The following is a 20,384-nucleotide window of genomic DNA, read 5'->3' on the forward strand; positions in this document are numbered from 1 at the left end:
AGGAGGTCATCTGATCCTTTTAGCAATTATAAACTGCTACTGGAACCCCCAACGGACGACCTCAAAAGCCTTCTGCTCAACCATGGGTGAAACCATTGACCAACTCTATGAAGAGTTTGAGGAAATTGAAATCGTGGTATGCAGCGATTTCAATGCAAACTGTAATGAAGAGCTACAGGGACCGTTGATGGCCAAACAACTCCGGGAGCAAGGGGATTCAACCCTGGAACGCGGAAGAGCGTGGATGGAAGTAATCAGCTCAAGGAACATACAAAATATAGCGAAACTCTTTCCGAACCAAATGAATATCCCAACGTGGGAACAGGGTTCCTCGAAAGCGACTTTAGATTACATATTCATCACAGCCGGCCTCGTACCCAATATAGTGAGTTTCAAGGTGCAAAAAACGGCTAATAGCGACCACAACTTACTCACATGCACTTGGCAAGGACGGAGACCAGAAAAAGCAGCCTATCCGGTCGCCTTTGGAGCAAATTGCCAACAAACTCGGCTGCGCTTAACAGAAGCAGACATCTTGAAAATTAAAGCATCTTGGGAGGAAGAAATTGTATATAACCGCTCAAGTATGGTAAATGAAAGACCCAACTACCTTCCGCTCCTATTGCCCTACCAGAAACCAGCCGGAGGAAGACGGACGACACAAGACCACTCCAACCATACGTACAACAAAGATCTGGTGGAGCAAAGGAAAAGAGGGCGACAACTAAAAAGATGGGCAAAGAAAACAAACATGAAAGAAGACTGGTTAGCCTGGCAACGGGAAAAAAAAGATACGCTGGCTGGCGGAAACAACAAAGAGCTGCACAATACCAACTGGACACTGAAGAAATGATGAAAAGATTGGCATCCAATAAATTTAGCGATTTTTGGTCGCTCATAAAAAACAGCAATCCTGCATCGAGCATAACATTGAGTAATGCAGTGTCCGAAGCCAAATGGATAGAGTACTTCTCGAAGGAGTTTGACGCACCAAAGGAGTCTCTGGGCATGACTGAATGAAATGCCAACCCGTTTTGGGTGAACATTTTGAATTCAGAAGACATTGAAATAAAAATCAGAAATCTCAAAACATCCAGAGCTCCTGGACCTGACAAACATCATCCTCAAGCAATTCCTGAGAGAGTGAGTGGTCAGATATGATTGGAAAGATCTTCGAGGAATGTGAAAAAAACAGCAAATCCCCAAGACATGGCAAAAAGCTGTTATCGTCCCGATTTACAAGAAGGGCAGCCGGGAAGATCCTGAAAACTATAGGCCAATCGCACTGCTCGATAGTATAGGAAAGATCTTCTCTACTCTCATATTGGACCACTTCAGTGTATGGAAAAAAACTGGTGCTTGTAATAATATCCTGCAAACAGGCTTCCAAAAAAACGGCACCACAGAAATAAACATCCTGATAATCAACATCCTGAAAGCAAAAGTAACAGAAGGAGCACCAAAGGTCTACCTAGCTTTCATCGACTTGTCGAAAGCTTTCGATCAGATTGACCGGAACATGCTGTGGAAGAAACTCGAATCTTGGAATTGTCCACAAGCTGTACTCGACCCTCTGAAAGCGCTTGACTCACAAACCTCCATAAGAGTGAAGCTTAGCCAACAGGGAACACTATCAAAGGAAATCCAGGTGAAAAGAGGGGTTAAACATGGTTTCCCGCTGGCTCCCGCTCTTTTTATTGCATTCTTGGGAGATTTCCAACACGCTGAAACAAACATCAGGACGTTTCCACCGAAAATAGGAAAAACCATCATCCCATGTCTGCTGTACGCGGACAATGTGATCCTGATTGACCAGACGAAAGTCGGACTCCAGCGCAAATTAACAAACCTGGCAAAATACATTGAGTAAAATCATCTGGAAATAAACAACAAAAAAACAAAAATCATGACATTTGAGAAAAACCCGAAGAAACTCTCGAAACAGGAGTCGTGGCATCTAGATAACACTAAGATTGAAAAGGTAAAAAATATCAGATACCTGGGTGTTCAAATAGACAACTCAAAAACAGACTTGGCAGTGCAAGGTTTATTTGGGACAAAGCGAAAAGGCTAACATCGCAAATGAGAACTGTGGATAGGAAATTCGGTAAGTTCTCACTAAGGCCTGCAATCAACTTCTACAAGACAAAAGTTGTACCGGCACTGGTGTATGGAATGGAGGCCTCACTCTTCATACCCCAGACTGTATGGAACAAGTTGGAAGGCCTAGTCTGGAGAGCCGTCCTTGGCCTTCCTAAGTCGACTTCAATGGCGGCTATCCGAAGAGAACTTGGTTTAGTTTCTTTAGCCTCGACAGTTGACTAAAGCGCCTTGAGACTTTATAGAAAAAATAATACTAGCAGACTCATTACCCCCCTATGCCCTTATCAACGCCGAACTAGAAAACGGCAACTGTAAAGCACTTAAAAAGTGGGCAAAAAGCAGAAAAGAAAAGCTGTCCGAAATTGTATACACAGAAATAGATCTAAACGAAAACCTGGATAGAATCAAACAGAAAATCAAAGAAATGGATTGGATCAATATAATACAGCTAGCAGTAGAAAACAAACTTTTACTCCACCGGCCTCCTACGTTTAACAAAGTAAAAAAGCCACTGAACTACATCGACAAATTTCCAGAGAAAAGGAAAAGAATCCTGTTTATGAAAGCAAGACTAAATGTACTTTTAACTCGAGAAATTCTATCAATTCGAGGTGTCGGAGGTAATCAGGGCTGTCGGCTATGCAAAAAAATGGAGGTGGTGGAAACACTAAAGCAACTGATCGTAAACTGCCCCAACACCAAACAAAACAGATCTACCTACCTTCTCCCTCTGATCCCAAACCCATGGCTGATCCAAGAAGAAAATCTATGGAATAGACTGATATCTGGAGAAACCACCAGGTGGACGGTGGCAATGGCAATCCTAATCGAATTGGCTTTCCGACAGATCAACAAGGCATTCGTCACTCCTGATACATCCACTTAGAGGATGACATGGTCCCGGCAGCCGGGAAAAAAACGGGCGAGATCTGGCCACCGCAGACGTTTAGGTTGATCTGTTGAAAGCCTTTTCTGGGAAACCTGGCAGCGAGATTTTGGAACTAAAACTTTAGCGTTGATAAAATTCAGGTTTCACCTGAGTATATGTCAGTAAATAAATAAATTAAAAAATAAATAAAAAGATTCATCAAAAAGGGGGCACAGTCCAATTGCATCAGGTTTAAAGGCTGTTTTTGGAGAGTCTCTGGTAACGGGCTTTGTTTAGTTCTTGTAGTTTCTCCCAGGGACTTTCTCAGCTTGACTAAAAGTCCAACAGTTCTTTCTTGTTAACACAATGTAATCTCCAGGGCTTCCCTTGTCTTCTCCTTGGGTAATAATACATGGGAGATCACTCTCGAAGTATCTTTTTGGCTTCTTTCATTGACTAGTGTTATTACTAGCTTTCAAAAATGTGTATTACATAGAATGTTACAACTATTACCCTTTCTTTACAAATTGTTTACTAATTTCTGGCAAAAGATTGGTTAATATTTAGCAGCAAGGTGTGCAGGGGACAGAAGTGTTCGATATCGTTCGGACATCATCTGTTTTGCTATTGTTTTTACAACTTTGTGTCATGGTTGTGTTACCTCACCCTCGCCCTCGCTTTTGAAGCGACCGCAAACATAAATACAACGTTATTGTGTTTGAAAACGCTGCGGTTTTTCTTTCTAAGTTTCTCAGGCTCCTTCGAGCCTGAGAAACTTAGAAAGAAAAACCGCAGCTAGTGTTTATTTTTATTTAAAATATAGCACTTACCGAGATGCAGCTGCAGCTTTTCTGCCTGTAGTCTCCGGTCCCCGTCCTCTGCGTACAGCACCAATGAAGGAAAAGCCACCCAGTGGTAGCTTTTGTTTACTACAGCTGGCTGGCTTTTCCTTCATTAGTGCCGCAAAAGCCAAAGCGAGCACAGCGGCGGGCATCCATTTCACAAAATGGATGCCCCCATGTGCTTTCTTTGAGCTTGATTTGCTCAAAATTTTACATAGGGACTTGGAGAAAAAAAAATTGGCAATCGATTTTTTTAAATATTGCCTATCTATTTTTGAAATAACATTTTTTGGGCGAACCATCCCTTTAACAACGTGCCAGTGCTTCCGTGATACTCTGCGGGCTGGTGCTGTTCCACCCGCCAGGTCTGACCTGCCGGGTGGGACGGCACCCGCCTGCAGAGTCGTACTGTGCCGGTCCAGAAACACCGGTGCCGGTAAGCTTACCGGCACCGGTTTTTCTGGACCGGCACAGTCGTAATGAGGCCCAATGTGTGGTTGGTATCATTGTTGTGAAGTGCGTGCAGTGTGTTGTGCTGTAGAGATATGCTTGCATGTAGCTCAGAGTTTGAGGAGTGTATGCAGAAGGATGAGATTTTTAGTAGAGTTATTTAGTGGCAGTACCTTTCCCACCCCTGCTGTTTAGACTAAGTACCACCCATATTCCATCCCTTTTAGTACATTCTGGTGTGCAGCAATTACCACCTCCATAGGTTCCTACATGGGGGAAGTGCACCCTGTGTCCCGTGGTCCGTCTGTGTGATAGCCTGCCACCCCTGTCCGGCCTAATCCCCACTCCTTCTCAGTTGTGTGTTCACGTCATAGTGCGTGGGAGTTGTTCAATTGTTTAGAACCTGTTCAGAGCCAAAGAGCCAGATTTTTAGACGTTTTCTGAATTTTAGATGGTCCTTCATAGTTTGCATTTCTCTGTGCAGGGAGTTCCAAAGTTTTATGGCTAAGCAAGAGAATCCCATACCACCACGTTTGCCCTCGTGTATGGTTTAGGTTCTAAGCGTATGTTGTTGCTGGATCTGATGGTTCTAGTCGGTCAGCAGATGGGGATTTTCTTTTGTACGAATTCTGCTCCTAGGTTGTGTATTGCTCTGTGTGTTATGTACATTGTTTTGAAGGTGATTTGCTTTTTGACTGGGAGCCAATGTAGCATCCTTAGCACTGGTGTGATGTGGTACATTTGTGAGAGTTTGAGTAGAAATCTGGCACCTGTATTCTCTATTCATTGCAGTTTTCTCAGTAAATCGTCTGGCATTCCGAGGTATAAGCTGTTGGTGTAGTCTATTTTGGACATGAGGGAGATGATGGCCAGTGTTGTGTGCATGAAGGAGAGGAATGGAAGAATCTATTTGATCGTGTGTAGATGGAAGAAGCATTTCTTAATGATTGCTTTTGCTTGCAGTTCTAGGGGTAACTCCTTGTCCATTAGAATTCGAAGCTTGTTGATGACTACGGATGGTGTGGGTGGTGTTCCCAGTTCTGTGAGCCATGGGTTGTACTGGTTGGTTGCTTCCTTGGTTGTTGGATGTAATCATGATTTCCGTCTTGTCCGGGTTGATTTTGACGTTATTAATGTTCATCCATTGGTAGAGGTCTTTGAGACAGTCTATTAGTGTTATGTTCTCCTCTTGTTTATCGCCAATCTTGTAGATGGTATGTGTATCATCTGCATAGTTGTAGCAAGTGAAGCCGTATTTTTTGATGAGGTTGATTAGTGGCATCATATAGATGTTGAAGAGAAGCAGGGATAACAAGGATCCCTTGTGGTACTCCACCAGTGGCATCACGCGGTGCAGATTTGAATGATGCAGGTGCAATCCTCCACCCCAGATATGCTACGTTTCTCGATTATGTAGGAGGGAGATTTTGTTCCAGAAAGCGGGGGAAAGGAATTTTCCCTTAGGATTGCATTGGGGTTTTAATTATTTTAGGTGGCATCTACTTTGATTCTTCTCTTTCTTTCTCCTCTCACATCTCATCTCTCTCTCTCGCTCATGTAGGTTTCATCTGTTTAACATCCATAAAGCTCTGCTTTTTCTCACCTGCCATACCTCCAAACTCTTAATCTCATCCCTTATCTTTTCTCATCTTTTCTATTGCTCCTGTCTTTTCTTCCGACTTCCTATCTCTCACCTAAGCAATCTAAAATCTATTTATAACTCATCTTCTCTTTTCACTTTCCCCTTTTGACTCAATCTCTCCAGCTCTTTTTTCCACTGCAATTGTCAAGGAGTTCCCCCCCCTTCTCAGCTGGGTCTGTTCTTTGCTGGAGTCCTTGGTCGCTGCATTCTTGCAGACGGACCTGGTTTTGAACAAGGCTGCCTGAGTCTCTTCCGACTCCAGAGTGCGTTCAGTTTACGGGACGCGCATCCAAGAATCCAGGGAACTAGGAAAGGTGCAACTAGCACACAAGTCCAGGAAATAGGAGGAAAGGAAGGGGCAAGGAACGGGTAGATAGATAGGCACAAGGAAACAATACCGCAAGCTACGGGACACAATGCAATAGCATTGAGATGCGCAGAGCCGCGGGAGGCGTGGTCTATTAATAGAATACGTTATGTCCAGTGCGTTGAGCGAGAAAGGGGTTTCACGCTGGACGAGTATGTTGGGAGTATTATGGAGTGCTCGCCCCGTTGTGACAAGGACCAGGAAGTCCAAAAGGGACGTGTTCTGTTTTTCAAGACAGCTATGGCTAGCTGTTCATTCTCGCCTCAAGTTCAACTTTCTTTATCATGTCTTTAAGTCTCCATAATCCTGCCGCCTTGCCTTTTGTCGTTGCTCTCATTGTATTCCCTGCGGTCGATCTCTCTGTTCCCAGTCTCAATTTCATCTGACAGTTCCCCACCCACCTTGTGCCCAATCTCGCTTTCTTTACTTCCCTCACTTGCCCCCTGTTCATTGAGCACACTCCATTTCTCCCTGCGATCTCTTTCCTTTTAGCCTCTCTTTCGTTCTGGCCTAAAGGCCCACCTACTTTCTCTGTAATATTTGGTTGTCTGGTCATTTTATCATTTAAATTGTACAGTCTTGCGATTCTGTTGTTAAGCTATTTGGCATAATGCACTCTATATTCCAAATAAAATACAAATACAAAAATCTCTAATGGCTACTGATGCTCAGAAAAACTACTGCTAATTTGCTTTGAATTACTCCAACGGGGTACTTTCTATTCCTGATAACATTAATCATAGCTCACTTAAATCAACAGACCATAGGATTTCTCGAAATGGTTTATTCTTGCTTTCAAAATTGATTAGATATGGACTGCTTTCGGAAATTTAAAGGCCACTGAGCTTTCGACTGGTACAACAATACTTTACAAGCAAGTACGTTTTCCCCCTTATCTTATAAAAAATGTTCTTCTCTCACTATAGGGTACTAGCTGATCGATTTACCTTGTCATAGCATGAATGCATTAAAGCATTAATGGCATCCCAAGTAATTATCATAACATGGCCAGTTCCCTAATATTATTGTACATTTGCTTTTTAATTAGGTCACTTATGGGTATCATCCCCACAAACTATAGCAACGGATGTTCCAATCCTCACACCACCCTCCCTATGGAAGTCCGTTTCTCACCCTAACTCAACCTTTGATTTGTACGACAATCTCAATACTTACCAACCGGGTAGATCTCCCATCTACGCACTTGTCTTTTTGGCTTCATGGTGCAAAGGATATTTATTGCAATTACAACTGTGCGCATGCCATTTCATTTAGTAATGTGCATGTGTTTTAGGCACTTTTTAAAATCAATTCATTATAACTGCCTATTAATACAACCAAATGTATCTCATCAGCCATTATTAACTTTTTGGGAATATTGCCATTCCAATTGAATTGCTCTATAATATTGTGTTAGATATCCCTTTTTTTGTAAATGTGTACTCTAGACTGACAATTTAACTCTTAAAGTTAAAAGTACTTTGCTCAATTTTTGTTGTACTAGCTTATAACTTATGTACAATTTTGCCTAATTTCCAAGTTGAACCTATTTGGTATTTAATCAGCCTTGACAAAGCCGAGGTAGAGGCGAAACACATGCACGTGCTGAAGTGTAGGCTTTACCTTGAAATTTACTTTATTCCTGACCTAAATCAAAATGAAGCATAGACTATAGAAATCTCATTTTTTAGGATAAATTAGATAGAAGCATAATATAATTTTTTCAAATCTGCACATTGTTACCTTCTAGGATTAATAACGTCTTGTCTTTCTTTGGTTTCCTGGTAAAGGCGACCATCCTTGGATTTGGTACATGCTGTAGAAAAGATAATCTGTGTTGGCTTCAAGAGCTTATATTTCTATGATCTCTGATAAACTAATTTCCCTAATTGCTGGCACAGGTTTGCTGATTTACCAATACTCTTTTATATATACCAACAAAGACAAGGAGACCATATAAGGATGAGGAAAAAGTATTCTTTGCAGGAAAATATGTTAGGAGGGGGGATCTCAAGTTGATTCCGTAACGTAAGAGGCTGAGCCTAGAGTTCCCGGCATTCATGTCTTCACCAGAGAAAAGGTTTATCAAGCAATTCAATGACCTTACTTGAATTTAATTTCCCTTGCACAAGGACATGGAAAACTTGCTGACAAAAGAATGGAAGGACACAGACAATCCAACCTTCCCCAGATACCTATTCATGCTGAATTCCTTTAAAGAGTTTGATATAAAGTATACAGCAAATGTAAAGCCAGATGAACAATTGGGGGACTTCTTAGGCCAAAATAACTTTATGCCAGAGGGGGTGACTCCTGTGGACCTAGTGGAAAAGATCAATCGACAGTGCCCTGAAAAGAAAGCATTCTGCCATTAATATGATCATCAGGCCAGGGGCATACTTTGGCTATGCGGCTCAATCTCTTTTCCTGGATTTCAAAAGCCTTATATTCCACCTAGTAAGAAGGAGCAGACAATGAACCAGATGTGGTAGCTCATTACAGGTATGTACTGTGTGGTGAAATGTGGTACTGTAATTCACACAAGAGCCTTACCCAGGACTGCCTGGCAGCGGTAGTGATGCTTACCGCTGGAGCCAGATGGCAGCAGCAGTGGCGCAGTTCACAATGCATGGAGGAATGTATGGGCATACATTCCTTAGCTTGCCGGTGCTGGAACACCAGGAGCCGGGATTGCGGCATGCTCTGCTCTGAGGGATGGATGTCGATGAGATAAGATGACAGAGAGACACTTCAGGAACTCAGAGGAAAGGCCCTAGTCTTTTCCGTCGACATCGCCCGGGAATTTCCAAGATGTTTAGAACTCCATAGAGCCTATCGGAGGACCCGGGTTGACATCCCCATAGAGAAACCCCAGTAAATGTAAGAGGTACTTAAATTAATAAAATAGAATCCTGAGTCCCAAGGATCGGAAAAATAACATTTAAATGGAGCCCAGTATAAAACAAGAATGCAAAATAGAAGACCAAATGGCCCAAAGAAAGAGAGCCTAAACACAGGTGCACCACAGTGGAATCACCCTGCCAACCAATCCTGTAAGCAGGCTTTTACACCAATCATCAGCCAACAGAATAAGGAGGAGTCTGGCTATAAAAGCAGAGCCAGGTCATTCTGAACTTGTCTCAGTCAGGGACAGGTTCCCTGTACTTCTCTCCAGCCGCTACTGCATGAAGAGGAGCTTTATCCCGAAGTAGAAGGTGCTGCCTGGGTGAAGGAGCCTTGACCACCCTGTGTTAAGGCTGGAGGGGATATCTATACTACTACACTCTATATGGTTGGAGTAGAGGCTCACAGGCACCCCAGCAAGGGCTCTCAAAGGGTAGCAATGGACAAGCAACCAAGGTTGAGACATAAGGGAGGTGATGCACGCTGGTTCTTAGGTACAGTGAATCCCTATGCCCCCACAAAGGAATGTGTACACACTATGTTCTGTGCTGACACAGTTCTATAATTAAAGGATATACAAGTTGGGTTAATATATACAAATAAATAATACTCACTTTGTATGCCATCAGTTAACACAACATTTACAGTTCTATGCCGTACCACAGTTACTCTTAGATTCAGCTATAATGCACCAACTGCTGACAGTTATTGAAAAACATTAAAATTACTAGGCACTTTTTAACCTCATGGACATAGATGTAGAAGTGCAGTTAATACTTTAGAACATTGGTAGAATGCTTTCTTTAGTGCAAAAATGCAATGCTGTGTGATGATCCCCCACCTGGGCTACCTGTAGGAAAAGGTAAGTTATACTTTGCTTTTATATCAATTCCCTGTCGTTATGTGTTCATTAAGTGTCTGCTTTTGTTTCTATAGATCCTACCACCCCAAGGCACCTGGAAAGCAACAGGAGAACAGGGTCCAAGATGACCCGGGGACCATTGGAGGAATCCTGAGGATGGAAGACCCTTTACCTTGTCACAGTATCTTGGACACCTTGGAAGGTGAAGTGGTGGAGTTTTTCAGTTTTACTCGATGATGCCCTTCGAGGATGGACTCCTTTGGAAGAAGAAGCCACAGGTTTGTTCCTGTCGATCAGGAGAAGGAAACCAAGCAGGTCAGAAAAGCAGCAGTGAAAGTTTGTAACAGTGGTCTCCTTGGTCGTATTGTTACACAGGCGGTGGATGTCCCACAAAGATAAAATTCATTGTGGACCTTGACAATGCTTGTATGATGAAGATGAGTCCTTTGGTTTTTGCCGATGACCTTCGGTGCTGACGGGTGCAGTGGCAGAAGTAGGTGTCAGGTTTTGTTGATTCACTGTTTGCTGCCATTGGATTCTTCAGTGCTGCAGACGCAGCATGGACAACAAGATGGCCTCTGGCAGCTTGGACATGCGCAGTGGACTGCACTGCAGGCCACAACCAAGTTTGGACCCTGGGGACTCGTTCTTCGGTTCAGAATAGCGGGAAACCCACCGGTGGGCACTTCACTGCAGGTGGTGATGCTGGACTTCCTCAGCCATGGAAAAGTGGACAGATGTTGTGTTTACATTGCCCTTTGAAGATTTATTCAGATGATTGGAACTTAGCAAACTCTGGGCATCCCTAGAAAAGAGACCTTGGCTGTGAGGCCAGCAGTGTTGGTTGCACACCCAGATTACCACTGTAAAGTCGTATGGCTTACTTTTTTCCACACTCGTGTAGTAATATCTCACTTACTTCAAGGCAGTTAATTCAAAAATCTAATTTATTGATTCTTTCATTTCAATTAGTTACTGGTCATTTTTTGGGATCGGCAGATGTATCACATCATGGGTCTATGCATTTCGGACTCAGATGTCCTTCCTCAGGGCCAGTGATAATATATATTTCGCCAAACTTTGGTCACAGAAAGTAATCAATTATTATATCCATACGAACATCCATATAGCACAAGGAGAATAATACAGTCGTAATATCCCATCATAATGGTGCAATACAATACCATGTGTGTAATTAAATCATGTAACATATAAAGTAATATCATCCATCAATTTCATAACAATACCCAATCCACATGAGTAAGAAAATAGAGATATGCCGTCAGAGCAGCATTCATCAATATGCATTAAGATGCACAAACATACAGATAATTCAAATATATATATTTATGTGGTACACCAGCTGATTCCCTGATGCGAGGAGGGGCAGGAGCCCACTCCCTCTGCGACCGTCTCCAAATCTGAAGGTGGCGACGATCGAGCTTGGAGGCGCAGCCTCTCTTTCGGTAGGCAGACCATCTGCCTCCACCCTGCTCCCAGACCATAATACCTCACTAGATTCGCTGCACGTTAGTATTTCTGGCCACAATCACCAGCGTTTGCATCCCGACACGAGATGCCTTGCCAAAATGGCCGCCGCTCCTGGTACATCGTGGTTGCCTAGCAACCAAGCCTGAATGCAGAGGATCACCATTGGCCGTGACGGCTATATCCCAGGAAGCAGTGTGCCGGTAGGCGTGAGCTCTCACTGCACCTAAGGAACCTACAAATACAGTGAGCCTGTCCTTGCCTGCACACCAGCTGATTCCCTGATACAAGGAGGTGCAGGAGCCCACTCCCTCTGTGACCGTCTCCACATCTGAAGGCCGCAACGATCGAGCTTGGAGGCACAGCCTCCCTTGGGGTAAGCAGACCATCTGCCTCCACCCTGCTCCCTGACCATAATACCTCACAAGATTCACTGCCCGTTAGTATTTCTGGGCACAATCACCAGCATTTACATCCTCGACACGAGATGCCTTGCCAAAATGGCCGCCGCTCCTCGTGGTTGCCTAGCAACCAGGCCTTAATGCAGAGGATCACCATTGGCCGCGACGGCTATATCCCAGGAAGCAGTGCCCCAGTAGGAGGGCCCAGTCATGCTGCCCATCCCGATTGCCATCCCAGAAGGTAGCTTATTTTGATTTTAGCTTCTGCCTTGTTCTATTAGCAATTCCAAACTAGCCTTTCACTCGCATTGTAAGCTCTTTTCATTTTAGCAGGTGCCCCACACTGTAAGCATACTCGAATTTAGCCGTGCATTGCACTGAAAGCTTCTTTTGATTTTAGCTTCTGCTTTGTTCTATTAGCAATCCCAAATTAGCCTCTGCCTTGTACTGCAGGCATATTCGAATTTTTACCCTCCCACTGCTAGCTGCCAAATCCCAACATGGCAGCATTAAGAAAAGTGACACTTACTATGGCCACCATTCTCCCTCTGTTTTACAACATACTACCATCCAACCTCCCACCCAACACTTGGACCAAAGTTCCCTCCTCCACACTCACCAGTGCTACCCCCCAACATCTACCCTCACTGTCACCAGCAGAATGGATCATCAAATGTTCAACCCCACACACACCTCTCATCCCTTACACTCAGCATTTAAGAAATGTTAGACTAGGCCTTCGATTCAATATACCTAACATTACTAGTCTCGATATTGCATGTCCCACACACTCGAGAAATGCCAGACTAAGCTCTCGTACCAGCCTTAAATCTAGGCACTCGAGAACACACACCATGCACACTGGAGACCACAAATCTACACCCCCCCGATCCCCAAACATGATCCAGATAAGACTCACAGCCACAGCCACCCCATGCCCAAGTTCAGACCCAAGGACTCAGCAAACCCAGCCGTCACTTCTATCAAGGGCGCTCTTATCAATGCACGGTCATTAGTAGCTCACACCCTTGATATAGCAGATGTGATAACGTCCAACAACCTGGACTTCCTGGCGGTGACAGAAACTTGGCTACATCCTGTGGCTGGACCCTCTCTCTCGCTTTAGCTATTCCTGAGAACTACTCTATCGTCCGAGCTGACAGACCTTCCGGAGCAGGAGGTGGAGTAGCTGTCATCGCTAAAACCAACCTAAACATTAGAGAAGTCAGCAACATATCATCGTCAGAACTCCTATCCTTCAAACTCCCACTATCCCATTCCAGGACCATACTATTTCACCTCCTTTACAGACCACCTGGCACAATCTCCTCCTTTGAGGAGGACATATCCCACATACTAATGTCCAACACAAAACCAGGATCCCAAATCATATTATTGGGTAATTTCAATCTGGGCCTTCATGACCCCAATGACGCCAACGCATCCTTGATAAATTGGACTGACGCAACGCATCAACACACCCACACATGACAAAGGCAGAAACCTGGACTTGCTAGCCGACATCAATTGCGACATTAAACCTTGTGCTTGGTCAGACCACCACCTCATGACCTTTACCATACCTAAAGTACCACAGAAAAGCACACCTACCGCTGTGGTAGCACAAATATTAACAAGTAACAAACATAACATCACCATTGAGAATCTTAGACCTTTATTGCAGCCCATCACCACAACTCACCACACTATCATGAATGCCAACCCTACATCTCTAGTCGATCTGTATAACGACACGCTGGAACAAGCTCTGAACCAAATAGCACCCCTCAAATTGAGAAAAGCCAAACCTTCTGCCCATGTGAACAAATGGTTCTCAGCAGAATTAAAAGCTCTCCGTAACCTCAAAAGAACAGCGGAAACTAGCTGGAGAAAAGCCCTCTCCCTCTCCTCGAAAGAAAGATTTTCTGAGGCATCCACCACATATAAATCTGCTATTACGAATGCCAAAAAACAAATCTATAACACTAGAATCCAAAATGCTAAATCTTCCACGAAAGAATTATTCTATATCCTTAGGGAATTGGAATCTCCAGTGCCCATCTCTGATGACTACATCAAGGACAAAGCTTGGTGCAACAACATCCAACTAGCACTCTCTAATAAAATAACGTTACTACAAATTAAGATAGAATCTAAAAAAGCGAACATTGCTACTAAGATCACTCCAGCCATTTGCGGAGCCCAGCCCCCCCGGATTTCCCACTATTTCACTTCTCTCCAGTCACGCAAGATGAAGTAACCAACATTATCGCAAGCCTCAAACCATCCAACTATTCTAGGAGACTTGTGTCCCGCCTCATTCATTAAGGATGGGGCCAAAGACCTGGCATCCTTTATCACTACACTGATCAACTCCTCATTCAAGAATTCCAACATACCTAGCAACCTAAAGGAGGCATGTGTCCTCCCGCTCCACAAAAAACCTAGTTTAGACCCCAATACCCCTACCAATTACAGACCCATCACAACCGTACCCTTTCTACTAAAAATACTCAACAGAGTAGGTTACCTCCAAATACAACAAAATTTGGAAGATAACCTTCTGGCTTGCCACAATCTGGCTTTAGACCCAGGCATGGGACCGAAAAAATCCAAATGAATGACGCTAAAGACAAGGGTAATTTGGCCATCCTGCTCTTGTTGGATCTATCTGAAATCCTGACTAACCACCTTTCCTCGGCTGCTGCATTCTCCCAGAATGCCACCAATTGGATCTGATCTTTCCTCTCAGACAGAACAACCAGGGTCTTTGCCCCTTCAGGCGGTGCTGAAGCAGACCCTGTCCCAATCCAATGCAGAGTTCCCCAAGGTTCCTGCATCTCCCCCACGCTCTATAATATCTTCACAAAGCTCCTCTTTGACCGTCTTGATAAACTGGGCGTCACATACAAATTATTCTGACGACACACAGGTCCTCATTGCACTCACGGGGAATTATGAGGAGGATGTTGCAAAGTTGAATGAGATCTACCTAGAAATCAAAGCATGGATGGCCACCCGCAGCCTCTGCTTAAACGACGGAACTGCTTATTGTCGGATCCCAGGCCCGACTCAACAAACGTGACCCTAGATACCAATCCTTTATCATCGATGGCAACATCATAAAAGTGTCCAAAGAAGTGAAAACATTGGGTGTGTACCTTGACTCCACCCTCTCCCTTAAAAGATAAATCAACACCACCATCTCATCTACAGCATACACGAACAAGCTTATCAACGCGTGCAAACCATTCTCATCCACCAGTAGTTGCCTTACCTTGGCCAGGGCACTTATACTGTCCAAACTAGACTATTGCAACACACTCTTCCTCGGCACAACCAACCACAACCTGAACAGACTACAGACGCTACAAAACAACGCGTTAGATGCACACTTAATCTCCCCCGCAAGGCCCACATCTCGGCCGTCAGAAAAGAATCGCACTGGCTCCCCATCTGCAAGGGAATTAAACTGCGAACGCTTGTTATCACTCACAAATGCCTCCATCGTACAACCCCCCGATATCTTTCAGACAAATTCACCAGACATAGCTCCTCTAGACCTACCAGATCCCAGTACTTACACCAGCTTAACATCCCAAAGTTAAATCTAAAAACTGCAGGGGGGAGCAAGCTTCCCTGTATTAGCAGCGAAATACTGGAACGCATTGCCCATGACAATCAGAGCGGTCTCATCATTTTGGTCATTCAGAGCGAAGGTAAAGGAACTACTCACCTCGCACCAATAGACTATTATCCGCACCTAGCGAAAGCCGGTAGTACTGCATTGGACGACTCTGTAACCTGTCCATTTACCACTGAATCCTGCCTCTTCCCAGACCATTCTGTAACCTGGTCCTCTGCACCATACCTGCTCCAATATTGCAACTGTAACTGCAACTGTATGTAACATATGATTTGCCTAAGCACCCAGCTACCCCAGGGTTTGGCTGCGCTATATAAATAAATAAACAAAACTAAAGGTATACATTACCATCATGAATTGCGTGCACCGTTTGAGAAATGCAACCAAAGTAGAAAATCAAAAATAAAAAATAAGAAACAAGAGAGAGAAAAAACACAGGGTCCACATCACGATTTTTGAAAAAGTAGAGTAAATCCATATTCACTAACATTTCTTTCATTTCAACCCTTGTGTAACACTAACCTGATAAACAGAATCACCACAATTGGTTCTGTAAAAAGAAAAACATACGAGTCCATGAGAGGACATATCTCTATGTGTGCCTCTGACAGGGTTGGAGGGTTCTTAACTATACGAAACGCGGATGAGACTTCCACATATTGATATTTATGTTTCCAAGCATGTATCTCCCAACGTGACTATCTAGAAAATGAACCGCGTGTAAGGAACCATATGTACTCATTACAAATTGTGATAACAAAGTGGATCATATCTATTCTTACCTGATCTAAGGCATTGGGCTCAGCTACTTGAAACGCCATCAAGCACGTTCACAACCGTTTGTTTCTTTTTGTGTATCTTGTTTTCATGGTGACCATTTGCGATTAAGGGCGGCTATTTTGGGTTGATTAATGTGAATTGTAGAATAATACATCTATCGAGGTTCACACGTTATACAGTTACATTACTGTAATGCAAACTGCTCAAACTAGTTAAAGAATGTACATATTATGTCAAAAGGATTTATAGAGCAGGTAATATAAACGCTGGAGTCAGTCGCCAAAACACTCAATAATTAACAGCAGACTGATCTACGTGCATCCTTAAAGACGAATGATCCTATAAATACCCAACCATACATGAAAGGATGGCTGTTCACTGCATTCAGCATGTGTAGTTCACTAATCATTCTTCAATACGGTTATGTATTATTTGAAACAAGTACGTGGAGTAGATGTAAATATAAACTAGCGTTATATCTTCCCACTCGTAACATGCCTCATACCTCTACATATTATTGGTCTTATGTTACTATTTAGTACCAAACCTGTGGAGAGAAAATCAAAAATATAAAATATATGGAATTGGAAAATTATGTTAAAAAATCAAAACATGGCAAAATTAAAAACAGTAAAAAATGAAAACAATCTTAAATTCAAAATTATAAAATAATTATCTACACCCAATATCTTAAATAAAACTCTTTGTTCATTCCTTCTGGTGCTAAGGCATCTAGTCTTTCAATTCAGTGCGCTTCTTTTTGTGCTCTCAATCTCTTCATATCAGTACTCTGTCCTCTTGTTGGTATGACTTCTAATACTGCAAACCTTAGTTGTGCAACTGTATGACCATTGTCTTGAAAATGTCTAGCCACTGCTGATGTCTGGTTGTTCAATCGGATACATGATTTATGTTCATTCATACGGACTCGCACTTTGCGTGCAGTTTCTCCTACGTAGCAGGCATTAAATAGTATGAATGACATTTTCTGATAAGCAAGTAGCATGTTGTTTGAATTTTATCTTTGCACCAGTCCTGGGGTGTGATATTGTGGATCCTTTTATGACGTTACTGCAATTTTCACAACTCATACATGGATACGTGCCTGGATGCTTATCAGGTGGTTTCTGTTTACTTTGACTGTGTGTGTTTTCCAGTAGGTTCCACAGATTGTTACCTTTTTAATAAGCAAACACAGGTGGATTGGTAAAGAGGTCTTTGATTCTGTTGTCATTCTTCAAAATGTTCCATCTCTTGAGAATGCTGTCCTTTATTTGACGACTCTGTATCAAATATTTTGTTAAACAAACTAGTCCTGATCTAGTTTTTGTAGGTCTTTTTTGCAATTGTTGTACACAATCTTGTGTATTAGTCTTAACTTGTGCTGCAGATAAATCTTCTTCTGGGTAGCCTCTGTCTGGTAATTGTTTGTGTAATTTGTTCAGTTGTATTTCACACTCCATAGGATCACTCACGATTCTCTTAATCCTTAGCATCTGACCATAGGGTAGATTACGCAGAATGTTTGCGGGATGAAAACCATCCTATGTAAAAGATTATTTCTGTCAGCTTGTTTCTTGTATAAGGTTGTTGCAATCTTATGACCTTCAATAACTGTCTGCACATCTAGATAATGTACGTTTGGATTTCCTATCTCCATAGTAAATTGTATATGTCTGTCAATGTTATTTAGATGTACCAAAAACTCTTCCAATTCTTCTTTGTTGCCTGACCAGACACCAAAAACATCATCTATGTAACGTACCCATTTCTTCAGGTATCCTTTCCATCGTGGGTTGTCAATTATGTGGGTGGTTTCGAAATCATACATGAAGGAATTTTCGCGTATGGTGGCGCCATAGTTGCACCCATCGCTGTTCCAGTTAGTTGATTGTAGTACATGCCATTATGTTCAAAGCATGATTTTGTTGAGATAAACCTTAGTAATATCATCAGAAACTCCTTGATGGCTCCCATTGACCCAGCTTGCAATAAAAGCTTTTCTACCGCTTCTTGGCCAAGACTGTGAGGAAAGCTAGTGTATAGACTGGTGACATCTATAGTGAACAGTGTGTCACTTGTTAGTTCAATTTGTTCCAAAAACTGGAGAAGGAGCGTCACGTCCTTAACATAAGTTGATGTTTGTTGAATGATTGGCTGAAGGAAATAATCAATGCAAGTGCTAAGTGGCTGCAGGATACTTTCAGTAGCGGCCATGATTGGCCTTTGGTGGGTTGTTTAATTGTTTATGTATCTTAGGTAAAGTATATAGGTGTGGCATTTTAGGATATGCGGTCAGTAGATAAGCTTTTGTTTTGTTAGTGATCCATTCATTCTCTAATGCTGTCTCTAATATTTATTCTAGATCATTCTTGATGCTCCTTGTGGGATCTTGTATGAGTTGTTTATATGTATCATGATCTGCCAGTTGTGGTAAACATTCCTGATGATATTGTTCTATGTCTTGTATAACTATTGCCCCACCTTTGTCAGCAGGTCGAATAGTGATAGTCATCTAGGAACACGTTCTTGATTAGAGAATGTTCTCCTCTACTCAAATTGTGCCTCTTGGGAGGATTTAATTGTGTTTTCTTGAGATCACCTAACACCATGTTGTGAAATATATCAATCGAAGGTACACCCACTGGAGGGCAAAACGTTCTTTTGAGTCTGAATTCTATGTATTCTGTTTCCAATGCTGGTTCCAAGGAGCATCCACCAGCACTATCCCAATGTACCCCCCCTTCTGGGTGATATACAGTAGTCTGGCTTCCTTCTGGTCATGGACAACCTTCGGACACAGGACAGTGCAGGGTACTTCTTAGGCTCAAGATGTCTGGGCAGTCTTCTTCTGGACCCACGAAGATACCTCTGCAGGATGGCAGGCACTCAGAACTGGCTTCCCAGACACTGGGGATAGACAGCAGTTGCATGATGTGCCCTCCTACCTACGGGAAGAGGTCATCCGTCCAGATCTTCTCTTGATCAGTCCTTTAATCAGCACAGCAGCCCTTGGATTTGAATAAGAGTTGCAGCTACAGACTTCTTCCTCCAGCTGGATTCAGGATACAAACCTCCAGAAGAACTCCAAGCTTCTGACACAGAGGTAAGTGAGGGGTCTCCTGATATACACAAACTACACATTCACTCAGGCTGAACTATGCTCGGTCAGAAAATCACACACCAGTGGATTCATGAGGCAGCAACCTATCAGACTCACATAACATTCACCCAAAACCAGACACCCTTAACACAGAATGTGGATTGGGGGCAACTCCCAGCCTTACAGAACACTGCACTGCATTTATCCAGTTTCAGACAGGGCTGGCTCAGACAGGACCACAGGCATTGTGACACACAACCAAAACCAGACACCCACAACACAGAATGCGATTTGACTCCTTCCTCCATTCAGTCGGGTGCTGCCTCTTGGTTGTACCCACAGCAAGCAGTCCCTGGGAAGGTTCCTACCAGTCTAGCATGGGCAGCCCCAGTGACATATATGGCCATTCCACCCAACATCCAAGCAGCGAAGGGAACGGAGCCAGGGCTTCTCTGGGCTTTGGGAAACAGAAAGGGAAAGTTAGGAAGCCATGAGGCTTTCAGTGGCCATTTTGCCTTTGTTCAGGAATTCATTGATTCCTAAGTGTCCCAAAATTGGGGAGACCCAGGATCCCCATCATTCAGCATGAAGCTACCACCAACCCACACCTTGCTCTGTAGAGTCACACACAGGTGCCCAAAAACACACACTAGGGCTACAAGGGTGAACCGCTACTCATGGGTGCCATAGAGGTATCCCATGAGTCATGTTCACCAAACATTAAAGATCAAGAGCTGCACTGCCAGGGGTCAAAACTGGGCTCCTGTGCAGAACACATACAGAAGAACACACACAGAGAAGTAGTGGGATAAGGACTAAGAGGCCAGTCCATCCAAAGCATTTCCAGCATCACATTTGACCTCCCCCCAGACTGAGGTTAGGGTGGACTAATGTCCCACAAGATTTTCACTCTCATCCAGATGGACAA

This window comes from Ambystoma mexicanum, chromosome 4q, assembly GCF_040938575.1.
Source record: "Ambystoma mexicanum isolate Mex_15411 chromosome 4q, UKY_AmexF1_1, whole genome shotgun sequence".
Taxonomy (NCBI): domain Eukaryota; kingdom Metazoa; phylum Chordata; class Amphibia; order Caudata; family Ambystomatidae; genus Ambystoma; species Ambystoma mexicanum.